A 16,171-nucleotide genomic window follows, 5' to 3' on the forward strand; every position below is an offset into this window, starting at 1 on the left:
GTTGATGAATGTATCTTCTAATAATTAAAAAGCTGCTTTGTTTTCCAACATCCAGAGCACCCTGTATGTCTGCAAGGAGCTGCCACTTCTAAGCAGAGGCCTTGTATGACTCTAAAGGTTTCTTGAGCTCAAGCAATTATTGATGCCAGCTGGAGCTCTGGAGGAGCATTTCTCTTAGTTAGCCTGGCCAATACAAATAAGTCCCAAGCCCAGCTTTAAGGCAGCCTCTGCAAATCACCAGCTTCTCACCACTGGAGCACAGCTTGCTTGTCCCTAGCACAGGTCTCAGCTCACAGTCTTTTACTGCTGAGTTTCTGCCATCAGTCTATGCCTCTAAAAGCAACTGCAGAAGCAAGCCAGTGTCCCTATTGCACCACCAGCTTTGTTGCCATGAGCAGCCTCAACTGGGGCTCACTCACACCCTCTGGCTCTAATTAAGGTCAGCCCTGGGCATCTAGAACTTTCTTAGAGCTGTTGTGCTGCTGCTTCTCTAGACATATGGACCTCAGCCAAGCCAGTGATATAAGTCTCTTTCCTTTAAGCTTGTCTCTGTCCCGTAGGAGGTATCTCTGGTTCATGTGGTTTTTTTCTGGTCCTCTCTCCTCAGTGGTTGGCCCCTGACCTGGTGTATTGCATTACCTGATTTACCTAGCTTTCATCAAAGCATTTTGGCACAGAAGTTGTCTTACTGATGGTAACTCACCTGCTTTAGCAATAAAATGTTGTGAAGAATATTGAATTGGGGGGGGGGGGGGGGGGGAATATCCTTTTTCTGATAACTTATCCATACCTTGTAGGCACTAAACAAGGTGCATCAAAGGGGACTGCATACATGGGCTGCTGCTGAACTGTGAGCTGTTATCTTTTGGTAATGTATCTGGAATCTCATGGTAATGCACAATGCATGTTACTATCCCCCTAACTGGGTAATCGCATTGTTGTGCAGCAGCTCAGCTTTAGCAGCCCAGAGTTTTAGTGCTAGTTCACTGATAAGCCCTAATTAGTCTCATTTCATTGAAAGAATCCGCATTAGCTTTAATTAAGGGAAATAGGACAGCCTGTGCCATTTCAAGAAGTGCTTTTATGATATGATGTGTACAGGACAGTAGGGAAGCATTGATAGTTTTTTTGCGATGAGGGGTGTGTGTGTTTTCATGTGTTGGCAGACCACTGTCTGCCCATCAGCAACACAGAGACTTTGGCTGCGTGTGGCTGCTGTCCCAGCAAAAGCAACAGACGAACTTAGAAAGTGAAGGTAACATGTGGGAGAAGAAGGTGGCCACAATTATGAACCCTAAGGGTAGAATTAAAACCGAAGTCATTTGGAAAGTTAAGTCAAAGGGATTTTTTTCCTGTGCCTATTTGATGAAACGAATGAGCTTGCGGCCACTTGGTAAGAATGGTTTAAGACGGTGCTGTCACAATGTTAGTGAACGTTGTGAAAGTTGTGCTCAGTTAAAAGTGGAACTAAATGCAAGTCTTTGCTTACAAATGCTTCATAAGGCATGAATGCAAACAGGGTCAAGCCTTTGCAAAAGCCACACAAGCTAAAAGGAACAGCGGTGTCAGGGGAAAAGAGTTCTGATATCTGGCAGCTGACTAATATCAAGTGACATCTGCTAAGTGAAAGAGTTGCACCCTTGGCTGGTGCCAGCCAGTCACACAGCTGCAGAACTAATTCTGCAAGCTGCTGTGCCACATTGGGGCTGGTGTCCAGAAGCATTAAAGCAAAGAACATAAATCTGGTCAGACAGCATTGCTGAAGTGTCATGAAACATGAATAAGGCTGCTGTGGCCCTGCACTGTGCCCAGAAATGCTCATTGAGGAATGTTTGAGCAGCTGCTTTCAAGTCTTACTTCAATGTGGGGTCACTCACCAGCACTGATTCTTGTTATACATGTGCCTGCCCGTCTAATGGGTGGCTTTGGAGTGTTAATAATTTGCTCCCCACTATGCTCTTTCTAAGGAATAATGCACTGCAAAGCTTCCTACTGACTCCTTGACAGTAGAAGAAATAGGCTGTACTTAGGGTGATTTAATACACCAAGCTTTGGAAACCATTAGTACCTGCAGCCTTGTTGAAACAGCACTGGCCAATACATTCCATCAGTGTCCTGCAGAAGCTCCCAGACAAATGAGCAAACCTACTTCTGTCTGCTTATCCAGAACTGAGAGTTTGTGGCTGTTAATATTCCTGTGATCGTGAAGCAGACACTAAAGAGACTTTACAAAGGGAGACAGGGAAGAGTGAAGGCAAGTGCTTTCTGCAGCTCTTGTTCCCATCAAATAATTGATGAAACAAAAGGGCAAAGAAATACATCTCAAGGGCAGTGTGAAATAGAAGTGCAAATCAGTTGTGTAAATACACAAGAGAGCAGCAGCATGGATGTTCCATGGATGGACATCTGCTGTTAAGCACTCCCTGGCTGGCTGAACTTGTGGCTGATCCTGAGATCCACATGCTGCTGTAAGAGCTGGAGGTGTGGAATGACAAACCTGCATGCAGATACCTGCATGGGAATGGAGGTGCATATGAGGAGTTGTCATGCTGCTCTGCCATGTGTCACCCAAGAAGGCGGCTCCAAAGGGCTTTCACTGCTTCTCTTCGTGTCCTGTTCCTCTCAACAAGCTATTGTTGTAGTTGCTATAGATTTCCTGTTATAATTCCCTAATTGCAACTTCTGAAAGGGTTCAACCAACCCTTAAGTATTTGGGATGAAATTCACAGTGTGGAACTCCACCGTGATATAAAAATTAGATTAAAAATAAATAAATAAATAAAAATTCTAAGTCATTTGAAACTATATATATATATATATTTCTTTTAACCAAACATTCTGATTTCCTTTGGCCTTATACAGACTGGAGAGCCTACAGAGAATACAGGCACTCTCTGGCTGAAGGGCCTCAGCTTTCTGTTGAGACAGCTAAGAAAGCTCACCGTGTCCTTTAACACTTCGAGATCTATAAATGAAAAAGAGCAAGCTAAGGCTGAGAAGTACTCAGTTCGATTCAGCTTTTCCTCCGCGTATAGAGTTAAAGTGATAATGAATCGTAGTGCAATTATGAATGCTATGGCTTCTGGGTACCTGGTTTGTGACACTGTTAATCATAGTGGTGATGGAGAGCGCTAGGCTGCAATCCAGGGCAATTTGTTACACAAGGCAGAGATGGAAGTCATTATTCTTCTGGTGTCTCTGGTGGTTGTATCTCCTCCGTTCAATGATGAAGAGTGGAATTGTTAATATGAACTCACAGCTATTGTTGTTTTGTCTTGTTTTTCTTTTTTCTTTTTGCTCCTCACTGGTAAGCTGTGAAGCTGCAGATTTATTTCTAAAATCTTAATGATATTTAGTATTTCCTAATATCCTCCTGGCTCCATTCCCTCAGTAGTTTGGCCAGTGAATTAAATCTGTTGCCTGCAGTCTTGTTGGAAGCTTATATTAAGATAGCAGAGGCCAGTGATAAGAACTATCAGTGTTGCAGATCTTAATGCCGGAATTCGGCAAATAAAGTCTGTAATTCTAAACCAGACAGTGCGGGATCTTATTGCTTTTGTGGAGAGGTGACTAATGGTAGTGAAAGCAATTAATTATGGAATGGAATTATGAAGCAAATGAATTTCCAAGTGAATTAGATCTCAGTTCTTTGGGCTTCTCACTGAACCACAACCTTAATGAATAGTGTCAATGGATCTCACAGACAAAAGAAGCAGAAAAGGCTTTTAGATATATCTCAGAGCAGAACTGGATATAAAGGATTCTTATTAATCTGTGTATTTAGTGAATAGCACCTTTTTTTGTGCTGTTGCCTTTCTGTTATGCTGTGATATCAAAACTACTTTGTGTTTCCAAAAGGGAAGTAGAGGAACTATGATATCAATATTTTCTCTGAAAATATTTCAAGCAGAGATCTTAGTAATCATGCATTGGTATTTTCACGTGCATTGCACAGCAAGGCATAGTATTTCAGGCAGCCCTGAACTTGGAGCTGCCCCCGATGCTTTGCACTAGTTTGTTGCTGTCATAACACCATGTCCCCTGTAGTAAACTCTTATGCTGAAGTAGTCCCTCGTGAGATACCCAGGGTGCTGTCCAGGTGGAGACTTGGGCAGTGGAGCACTAGCGTAAATATGAGGTTGTGAAGCCTAATAGGAAAGGCTGAGTAATGTCAGCCTCAGACTAAAGTGAGGGGCAGTAAGAATTGTAACTAGACTTGATTAGAAGGAAAGACAAAGTAACAGGTACTAATCTCACAGTTCAATTTTTATGGCAAATTTGGAAATAGATAAAAGTGCGGTCCTTTCATATGAGGTGGCCAGATGTTCTTTGATAAGGAAGTGTTTGTACCTGAGCTGCTTAGAAGTGAATTTCAGTGAATTATTTTGCGCAGCAGCTCATGAAATATTCAGATTGACTGACTAAAGAGCTTTCTTTGACATACTGACTAATGGCTGAAAGACTCAGCAACAATGATATATGTAAGACCCAAGCTGAGACAAGATATCTCTAGGGAGATGCTGTGGAAAATGGTAATAGCTGATGTCCTTTCTAATACCTTTCCTAGAGAGTGGGATGAAACTGCCTGGGGGTTCCACCACTTCAAAGGGAAAAGCTCATTCAGAAGGAGGGGAAAATGGGATGAAATAAGATCAACTTCATTCTGGGAAGGGACAGAAACTTGCACCCTGCAGAGGAGGTGGGTGGAAAAAAAGGAGTGAGAGCTGCGAAGGTGCAGAAGACAGCAGGTGCAGGAGGGAACTGGAAACCCTGAGGAGCAAATCATGTTCTTTTTCATAAACGTAAAAGGAAAAGCAAAAATGTAAATCACATGCAGGGGAAAAAGAAAAAAAGAAAAAAAGAAAAAAAGAAAAAAAAAGAAAAAAGAAAAAAAGAAAAAAGAAAGAAAAAAAAAAAGAAAGCACTGCAGCAGACAATAGAGTTGTGGGAAAGGAACAGAGGACTGTTTCAGAAGTGGTCTTCTGAATGGATCACAAAGTTGTGAGTTCCGCTCTTGCACCACTTTCCATGCAACAACACAACAGTTTCTGTTCATTCAATTACCAGGAAGATGTTGATAGGATGAAGGATTTTCTGGGAAGAGGAATAATTACTTGGTGAGAGTTGAAAGGTAGGGAAAAATGGCCAGGGGTGAAGGCTTGGAAAAGAAGGGAGGGAGGCAGGTACCAAAACATAGATCAGGCCACCAGATCTGGATCCACTCTGGATAGGAACATCCTTCTTGAATACAATCACTATTTTCTTTACTGTGGATGTACTGAGGGGGATCTGGGGCAGATGTGGGGCTTGGGATTGGAGTTTGAATAGCCTGGGCTGGGGTTGGGAGCCTGGTAATTGTGCAGAATGGACATTCCAGTCTCTATGAGGAGCAAGAATTCTGGCAAGAATGGCACTGGGAGCTGTACAGGCTTACCATCTTTAAGACATAAGGCATTTGTGCTCCATGAACACACCTCAACAAATCATGTCGGTATCATTGCAGGAGCTGGACGTGATGGCCCTTGGGTGTCCCTATCTCCTCAGGATATTCTGATTGCTGAACTGCTACTTACAGCTTTTCACAGCCTTCCTACTTGTTCTTCGCTGCATCTGTTTGAAAGTGTCTTGAAGATGAAGTTATTTCCTGGAGGAATTCTGGTATGTTTTTCCCCCAACAGTTCATCAGTCTTATCTGCTGTATTCATTGTCAAGAAGCAGGTGTTATTTATTGTACATATACTGAGTAATTTAAACTACTCTTTTTTTTCTTTTTCTTTTTTTTTCCTGGAAGTTTTGTTATTTTCCAGCTCCTGCCAAGTCGTGTCTTTTTACTGTTCTAGAAGTTTGACTTGGTTTTTCTTTTTACTGTCATCCAGATGTGTTGTTTTTTATTTTTCCCTACAGATTTTTTCCCTGAATTCCTTTCTCAATGTTTACTTGACTGAAATGATTCCATTTTAAGTCCCTACTTCTGTATTGAGAGAAAGCAGAATATTCTACTTTCTTTCCCTCCGCTGTTGGGTAACAAAGGAACCAAAGACCAGATGCGAGTTGTTCGATGCATGTCCTCTTGAAATGACACATCCATCCAGATGTTATTCATCAAAGTGGAGGCATCCATCATGTGAGCTGCATGTCAAAACAGGCAGTAAACTTCCCGTATTTCATATGAATGTGGGAGTTTCCTTGTCACTGTTATGGGGTCACTGCCTGTCTTTCCTAGAGAAACACACAGAGATTAGATTATTCATTTACCCTACAGACATCAATTTCACACGTGCCAATTGTTATTGGTTGTCTCTCACTGCTCTAATCACCCAGCACTCGTGCATGATGTCCCAGTCAGATGCTTATCTCAGTTACAGATGTGAGGATATTGCTGACTCCCGGTGAACTTATCAACCCCGTTATTACCATCAATTCTTTTCTGTGGAACTGTCATCTACCTGATTTTTCCTAATCTCATGCTTTGGCAGATCATTATTATAAACTAAATGTAGGGTTCTCTGCTTGGCCTTTCTACACTTCAGTCCACCCCTGCGTCTTTTTAAGTGTTCTGAATTTTGTCCTAAATAGTCCTAGAAAAGTATGTACAAATTTACATTCAAAACAATATCTTTGTGGAGATTCGCCATCACAAGAAAATCCAGTTGAGTTATTGCTAAGGGGAAATGGAGAACCCAACAAGGAGGCTAAGAAACTCTCCAGCTAACCTAATTAACCAGGGACTGTACTAGATGAAATGGCATTTCATCAATAGTGATATAAATAGAAAACAAGAGGTAGCAATAAAAAAGTGCCTGATCATGGGGAAAAAGAAATCAAAGCTGCGGTCATCTGTGTTGTTAGATACTCATCTGAAGTGAAGGAAACAGAAATAAAGGCTCAGTTGATAATGGAATCTGTACCTGGAATGAGTCAAGATAGGTATGAAAACATCAGGAAGGAATGGCATTTCTGAGAAATCTGCGTACCTTGGCTTTGTTAGTGAAGTTTGGAGTCATGGTAACACCTTTGTGCTTTGCAAGAGTGTGCTTGCAGTAGCTATTCTAATCATAGTACGTTCATCTATCCCAGTAAGCAGACACTGGGGTAAAATTACAGCTCTTCTGATGTGTGTTTATTGACAGCAGTGGAGATGCAAATTTTGCTATCGTAAGAGGACTGAGTGTGTAGTAGAGGCGGTGTAGTAGAGAGTTTGCTTCTAAGTGAAAAGAATACATTGAGAGTATTGATAACTTGATTTTAACCACAAAAATAGATCTAGATAACATGTCATCGTGTCTGCTGGACCACTGATACTATTGTAATTTGACTGCACATAGTGTGTCATGGAATATTTCTGTCAATGTATCTTTATATTTTCTAAGCAGATGGTGCAATCTGCCCTTTTTCTTTAGCTGAAAAAGGACGGGGGAAAATTTCTGGCTTCTAAAGTCATACAAACTCCCTGTTGATAGCTACGTGAGGAAAAGGAAGAGCTGAGCGAGGTGTTTACTGGCTTGCAATTCCTAATTTATGAGACTAAAGGCTGTTTATTGTTGGCAGTATTTATTGCTTGTTTTCAGTCAGTTTAATTTGTTATGATTTGGGGTTTGTTTGTGCTTGGACAGAAATCATTGTATTAGTCATAGTAACTGGAGAGGAAGAAACAAATGAATGTTTTATGGAAAGGCTATGAAGCAATTTCTTCTGTAGAAGAGCTGCCCGAGGCTCATAGTATGCCCTCAAGGACAAGCTTCTGATCTACCCTTCATAGCGCCTTTTGTTTTTCTGTTCTCTTTTCCCCTTCTGTGAAGATGTGAGCAGCCTGGGAAAACACAGCTTGAAAAAAAAAACAAAATCATTACCTTCATTTCACCTGAGACAGCAAAAAGTACCTAAATGATATTACTAGAAAAATAAAGATATCAATAGAGCAAGGTGCTTGTGATACTAAAGAGATGCTGCTAGAGAGGGCACACTTAAAAACAGGTATGGTTTTCTTTTAACAGAAGGCAACAAGGAGCATTATCTCAAGGAGGGAAAAAGCCAAACGCTGGAGTTACTTGTGCCTAAATCCTGGAGCAGAACAGAGTGACAGGCAGGACCAGGCGGTACCAGGTAGGATTGGGAAGATTTGAGTGCGTGTTGTTCTGTAGTTTATAAGGACTGAAAAAAAAAAGAAAAGGTTCTTTTGGGATTTAAGTTATCTTCAGCATTGCAGATCTCCCAAAGTACCAAAGAAACATTTCTTCTCCTACCCATTCTGAGATAACATTTCTCTCCCTTTTGCAAAGGTATATGGAAAGATGGGAGCACCCCTTTTGCTTCATTAAGGCTGTCCAGTGACAGTCCTTGTAAGTTTAAAGGGAATGCTAAGCAATAGGAAAACTGGTCAACTAATGCAGCAACATAAGCTGGATAGACTTGTGATAAAGGGCTCAGTAACTAAGACTAGATCTTTTAATTCCAGTGTTGGTGGGCCACTAAAATTACAGGTGTAGCTTTCAGGAGTTTCAGCCTTGACTTTGTAACTGATAACAGGAGGGAAGCAAGATGAGTAGGAGGTTGAGGAGTACTCAAGAGGGATCTGTCAAGCTATTAAAAAAATTATATATATGCATACACTTATTGGTTCCTTAAAAGCACATAAATCTGAGTGTGTTATCGTGAACACAACTAACCATAAAAGGGTGTTGGTGATCAAAGATCACCACCTTGAGGGTGTTTGTGCCATCTATAACTCTGTGTATCTGTAGTAATTAGTATCTATTTGCATGCAGAGTGACTCGGTCTCATCCTTTGAGTTGGTTGAGCTCTGCTTCTGAAATGGCTAATAAATCAAGGGGAAGGGGAATGCAATCTGCTGGTGTGGGTGTGCTGCTCCTTCTGAGTGCATCAGGCTGTGGTCTCAGCAGAGGCACAAAGGCTATAATTACCTGAAACATTGTGCTACTCTGTGCATGCCGGGTAAGGCAAAGGGAATAGTGAAACTTGGCATTTGCTGCCATGGATCGAATGCAGATCAGTTCTACCCTTCCTAAGGGAAGATTCCACATGTTGTTGTATACTATTTTATGTGCACAAATAGACTTACAGCAAAGAGAAATATCTAAGCTTGCATTCTGGTGGAGAACAGAACACCTCATTCTTTCTACAAGCAGCGGTAGCTTTGCATGTACGTGTTTTCCTCTTCCCAGCATTCAGTCTTAAGGACCTGGTTACTGGAATCAGTGCTGGTGTCAGTCCAACTGCTCCATGCTTACACTGTACTTACACTTTAGCCTTAGGTGACTGTAATAGAAAATAGCCCTGCAGGTCACTTTTTGAGTATTTCCTCACAATTAAAAATAAAACAAACAAACAAACAAAAGTTTAAAGAAAGAGCAAAAAACAGGAAGGAGTGCTTGCAATTTTTCCTGCTGAAGAGCTGGATGGAGCAGGGTAAACCTACGCCTGCTACCCATTCTGCAAACACCCCAAATGCTGAGCAGGAGCATAGCCCTGTGCAATGCTCACACAGCTGATTTCTTCCAAAATCCAGGGCTACCAGCAACTACGCTGCCATTGCCAAAATGCAATCCCTGCTTTGTTTTATTTTACCCCTTCTTGGGTAAAATATGATTGCATTCTGCTGAACCCAAGGGAACAAACTGGGATGGTGCGTCTGAAATCTGTATGTACGTTGAGGCACATTTATCCATCCCGCAGCTAGACTCATTTACAGTGTATGACATTACCTTGGAGCTAGGTGGACATAAATTGACTGTTAAGCATAGCTGTGGGCTACTGCTTTTGGTGCGCAGCTGCAGTAAATAATTTAGAGTAATTTCTTTAGCTATTTTGTTATGTTGGTTTTTTAACATTTGTAAACCATTTAAAATGAAAAGACGTACCGGGGAGTTTGTTATGAACGTGGCTCAAGATGCCATTTAAAATAATTGTGGTGCTTCAACCCTGCACAAACCTTTCACAGCGAGGAGATAAATGCACTTTATTAAACACGAAACATTCACAGTGAAGGTCAGCATTTAAATGACTGCAGGAAACAAAATAAAAATCACTTCTTTTGAAATTCACTGCTGTTGGTGGAAACGGAGCCTTCACTGCAGCTCAGTATTGCCTGAAGCATCGGATACTGAACTCAAGAGTTAACAATAGGTGAATTTTACAGTACAAAGAAATTACTAATGCTAATAAATAGATAATGGTAGCCATATCTTTATATATACATATATATATTATGGCAAGAAGTCTTTTTTTTTTTTTTTTTTTTTTTTTTTTTTGTATAAAATGGCTTGTAAATGTAAAAACAGTTGCAAATACTGGGAGCAAAAAGCAGAATTTAGCAAATGAGTTTGCTGGGAATACTGGGAATTACAGCACTGCTGTGGAGGTGATGAGAACAGGGCTGAACAAGCAAGCACAGCAAAAATATGTGTGGAAGGTTGTGAACAAAAGCAGTGAGTCCAGCCTTGAGCTAGGAAAGCAAAAGATAGTGTCAAAATTGTACGATGTTAGAGCAAAGAGCGGATGGGTGAGGTGGAAGGGGATGTGCTAAATATAAGTGATGACAAAAGGATGAATCGGTACAGACACCTTAAGACAGCTGGGAATATGTAACTTGGGCACAGCCTGTTCGGATGTGAAGCCAGAGCTGGAAGACAAGGGAAATGCAGATAGCAAGTGACATTTAGCGTTCCCCTTCCCAGTTTGCAAGGACAGTGGGTAGAGCAGTGACAGTCAGGGCCAGGAGTCAGTGACAGGAGCAGCATTGGCATCTGCAGCTTCCAGGTTCGGCCAAATCCTTCCCCTAGCAGGTGCAACTGGTGGTGGCCACTCCAGTGGAATGGACTCCAATGGGAAAAGACATGCCGTGTGCCTGAGAGCTATCAGACTACTGAAAGGCTCCTTTGTCCCATTATCTCCTGAACAGATGGCAGATTTGTAGCAACCACTTCATAGAATCTGTGAATGCATTCAGTTGAAAGGGACCTCAAAACCCCCCCAACCCCTGCCGTGGGCTGGCTGCCACCCACCAGCTCAGGCTGCCCAGATCCCATCCAACGTGGCCTTGGGCACCTCCAGGGATGGGGCACCCACAGCTCTCTGGGCAGCACTGCCAGGGCATCACTGTTTTCTGCTCCCCAGAGCCTTCTCTTCTCTAGGTTGAACTGGTACAGACCCTGGGGTAATTCTGCATGCCTGTGTTGGAGAATTTGTCTCAGGTGTTTTGGAAATCTTCTCTAACAGCTGAAACAATGAATTTGGAGTAAATTATAACTGTTTTCCTTTTGTCAGGTGGTTGGTTCTTCTCCATCCCAGTGTGTAGTTCAGGGTGCAGTCACCTTCTGTGATTCAAACAGGCAGTTTGCAGCACAAGCCTGTGATTAAAAACTGCTCCTTGAAAAATACTTGGCGTTCAGGCTGAGTCAGTGCAGGAGGCCATCAAATAATGCTGCAGTGAGCACCAAGTGATGCTTTTCTTGCTTTGAAAAGCAAAGGCCATAGTGCCGGGAGCAGTACTCCATGTGACACTGCCCTGAAGTCCAGCACGTCTTCTTTGGTTCAAGAGTGGCAAGAGGCAAGGTCTCCTGGGGCAGTGTGGTTCTTCCAAAACAGGACCTTCCCTTGCCAGAGATCTCGGTGTTGCTGACCTGTTCTGGTATCATCTATGCTGTGTAATTATTTCAGGCTGCACAATCCTGACATTTTGACTTTGTTGTGCCGCTCCAGAGGACTGAGGACAACGGTCTTTCTCTTGCTCAGGATTGCTGCTTGTGCCTCTTGCATTAATCTGGGAGGATGCTGGTCCTTCCCCAGCTGCAAAGTGCTTTAAATTGACCCCAGGATCTATTTGCATAATGATCTGATCCATTTAGTGCTGGAATCAGTAGCAGTCTCCTTGGAAGTTAATAGCCCATTTGGGCTCTTTGTGCACCTTGTTAACTTCATGAAGGCGTGCAGCAGAAGACTTCTGTGTTTGTGTTTGTAGTCTCAAGCTGGATGATTTGTTGTGACACGAGTGGTTTCTGTTATCACATATTGGCTGTTTTCTGCATTCTGGGAGACTGATGATTAATAAGTATTCACAGAGCAACTTGTGTGTTAGTCTAATCAGGGAAACAAGTAATTATTTTTCTCAAGAGCGAAGCAGTGATTTGAGTGTTTTCACAGTGTGACAGGCACCTTGATAAACCCAATTAGTGTAACACTTGTATTCTAGCATTCTGCATCCTTCACATTTCTGACCTTTTTACTTCTTTTTCTTCTTCCCAAAGATACCGTTTTTGCCTTTTTGTCTCTCTGGGGATTCTCAAGAAGGAAAGAAAACTCTGGTGTTAGTGCTGGGAGGGTTCTTCCTGATCCTGTGGGAATCCATTCTGGAAGCTTGATCCATATGACAGCTGCCTCCAGTTACCACTCTACACATTGCTGTGGGTATTTGCTTACAATCAAGACTGGAGGTTTGATGACAGTCAAAAGTACCAGCAAGGAAACCTCAGATGGTTCAGGCTAAAGCAGCATGGGTGCAGGACAATCAGGATGTAAGTTCCACTTACAGGGCCAATTAGGGCCATGACCTTGAAAAGGCACTTTCCAGTAGTGTTCATTTAGGTTGAAGCTAGAGACAGAAGAAGGTATGCACTTCACACTACGAGTGCTACTCCTAAGTTTTCCAACAAGTGCCAAGTATGGTGGCTTTGAAGTGTATTTCAGAGAGCTGACAAAGTGTCTAAAGCAGATGGTTCATAACAGGCTGTACTAAAATAGCCATGGGAGCCCTTCATGGCAAGCTGCTCATGGCAGGAACCAGCCAGAACCTGCTTTTCCTTGATGCAGGCAATCAAGGAAGAGATGAACAGAAGACTTTGTAAATGACTTTATAACATGGAAAACTTTGGATTTATGTCGATAACTAATGTTTCCCACAATATGCATCAACCTGATTAATTTCTTTCTAAATTTATAGCTTGCGTGTCCTTTAATCTGTCTTGTGCCATAGCAACAATAACAAGCTGATTGCTGTACCATTTCAATCAGCATCAGTGGCTGTGAACAGATGTATCACTGCCTCAACAATAGCATAGGTTTTGTTTCTGAAAACCATTACTTAGGCCTTCTACTCCAGTCGCAGACATTATCTTTTTGTTTCCTGAACTTGTGGTGAAGGAGAACTAACAAAGTGCTATATAATGCTTTGCGTTTAATGGAACTTGTGGTAAGAAGGATTGAAAAGCAATACAAACAGAAAGGGAAATAATCTTGTTTTCAGCTCTCATTCCTTAATTCGTCCTTCTACGTCCATTACAATGCTATAACATATCCTCCTTCATTTTCAGTGAAAAGAAATCAGGGAAGTAGAAGAAAACCACCCATGCACCTGGTGTTTTCTTGTTGGGTTTCGTTTAGTTGTGTTTTCAGCTTTTTTGTTCTGCTAGATCAATTTTGTTGCAGTTGGTGAGTTCTCAGCTTCCTGTTCCCCAGACGCATCCCCCTGGTTTGTTTATTTCTCTCTACCTGGGTTTCAGTTCGTTGCTCAGCTGCCCTTGACAGATCTGTGAGGCTGAATGGTTGCCTAGAAAGACACTGCAGGTTTCCAAAATTGCTTTTTGAATTAGAAGCTGCCTGCTCTGCTTTCATGAAGATACACCGAGGACATGATCCTGTGGAAATCAGCCTGGCTCAGTACCTTTCGTTATGTGTTTGCTATCAGTGAATTCAAGTATTACATCTAGTTTGATTAAGTTCCAGAATTCCAGAGCAGAATTTTTAACCATTCTTCGATGAATATTCAAGGGAAGGAAAAGAAAAATCTTTGGCGTATGTTTAAAATCTACTTTTCTCAGTGCTTTGAGTGTGTAATGCTTTGTTTCAGGTCTGTATTCAGCTCCAAACCAGATGTTGCAGAGAAGAAGCATCTGCCATGAGCTCTGTAAGCTGAGCAGACACCTCCCTGCATGTGAGCCACTAGGAGAAAATCACTGTTTGCCAGGGGTCAGACCATGATTTCTCTAGCAGAAAAAAGGACGAACACCTGCTGTGCACACCATGGTGCTGCCTGGCCTTCATCCCATCCTTTTTTTGGTCCTTGGGGGCAGGAGGAACTTGTTGCATCTGAATGCTAGTTTAACGCAGAGAATAGGTGATTTTATTAGCTGGAAGGACCAGTGATAGCTTTTTGGATTTGTCCGTGTTGGAATGCATGCAACTTGTTGTCCTGCTTCTCTTCCTCTATGAAGGTGTCTGAAGACACCACCTGCCTGCATGCAAGGCTGTCACCAAGCCACCCCAGGACAAGGGCAGGAGAGTAGTGGGGCTTCCTTCTGTCCCATTCTCTTCTAGCCCCCTGCTGGAGGCTCCTGGCCCTTTGTGCTAGGCTGGACATCCCATCACCATTGCTTCTGAGACACAACCAGCTTTATGTCTTCATCACTATGAGCAACAAACTGCCAGGCTGGCATAGCCAGACAGCTGCTGTGTACCAGCCTACCACTGAGGTTCTGCCTTTGGATCCTTTTCCAGCCTCTTCTTATTGCCCTTCCCTAATTCTGCTGCTCAATTCATTCAAGGTGTAGCCTTCATTTCCCCAGGGGTCTCCTCGCACTCCTGCTTTTATTGTTCTGTCTGTTGCAGGAATTCAGATTTCATCTCCAGAGCTCACTGGAGTCCAAATTCACTCCGACTTGATTTCCTCTGGTTTGTTTGCTTTCCTAAGAAACCAACCAAACACTCTATCAAAAAACTCATCTTCCTACTGAGTTTTTTCTGGGTGGAAGGAAAGGCCGTGTGGTTTATCAACCACACCACGTCTTTCATCTTCCCTGGGGAAAGATTGTCTTTGTTTTCACTCTTCTGTATTGCAAAGTATTGGCCCCATCAAAATTAGTTATTGATTGCAATGATTTTCCCTAGAAAAGAAAATGTCAGAAACATTAAGCTTACATGGAAAATCTGAGGTTGAAAAATGAAGTTTCTAGGAGACATTCTGAAAGATGTGTTTGGATGAGTTAGTTTTTGTTCTGCAGTGCCAAGAAGATGAGCACAGTAGTTTACTTAACGTTTTCTGAAGCAATATCCTAACAAACAAATGTTATTTCTGCAAGGAGAAAAGCTGGTTTTATTTTTGTTTATGATTGCCATGGAGAATTGTTGGTGTTCTTTTCCTTGATTCCTTGTGGTAGGCCCAGCTCTCAGTAATCCTATGCTGGCCTGACTTCACAGGGGCAGCTCAGCAGAGGATCTGTCCCCAGTGTCTGTTAATTTCATGGTGTTGATCTGAGCTTGTTGTGTGTCCTGAGCAGTGCAGCATGTACACAACTTCACAGCTGCACATTCATCTCCATCAGGGGCTTTCCAAACTCCAACAATGTTGGGTCTCCTTAGCCAGAAGCAGCACGTTTCACTCAGCACATCTACTTTTGCAAGGAGGACAAAGTCCATCTTATTTCAGAGCAAATTCTCTGTAGGAATCAGGTGTTACTCCCGTCAGATGCTGGTGCTTTTGGCACAGATTCTCAAACCCACAGCCTGTTCAGGCTGCTGGATTACAGCCCTCTGGTGGTACATGACCACTGCTTAACCACAGAGCTGAAACAGCTCTGAGCCCTGACCTTTCTGGTGCTGCCTGAAGGGATAGCAATATCCCTGCTCTCTAAGTTTATACATGAAACATGACACAGTTATTTTCTGAATTACCTTAGAGACAAATGCTGTTCTGCCTGACCCCCAAATCAGGGCAGCTGAACAAACCTCTTGTTTTTGAGAGCTGTAGTTTTTAACCTTATGTGGTCCACTGGGCTAGGCACGGTGCCCTTTGCTTCACTCAGGGTAAAAATAAACAGGCTGAAGTCAGCATCCAGCTGCGCTGCAGTGTGCTGGACGTCACCCACTAGAGATCAATTTCTAAAGCATATAGGAAGACTGCAAATAAGGGTGCTTACAAGTGGGAGAGTATGGCTGTTACAGGATTGGGAGAGGACTCAGAAGTCATTGCCAGGGCCCTGGGGGCACTAAGGAATCCCCTTGTTGTGTCCCCCTGGAAATCAGCAGCAAGCCATCATCATTCCTACAGCTGGAGGAATGAAACCTTTCTCAGCCCTGTGCTGTTTGCTTAGCCTGATCTGTAAAGTGCTTCAGTGGCAGATTTTGCACTCTTTTATCCCAGTGCTTCATTATTCATCCTGTT

The sequence above is a fragment of the Excalfactoria chinensis genome, chromosome 3 (genome assembly GCF_039878825.1).
Source record: "Excalfactoria chinensis isolate bCotChi1 chromosome 3, bCotChi1.hap2, whole genome shotgun sequence".
Classification (NCBI taxonomy): Eukaryota; Metazoa; Chordata; class Aves; order Galliformes; family Phasianidae; genus Excalfactoria; species Excalfactoria chinensis.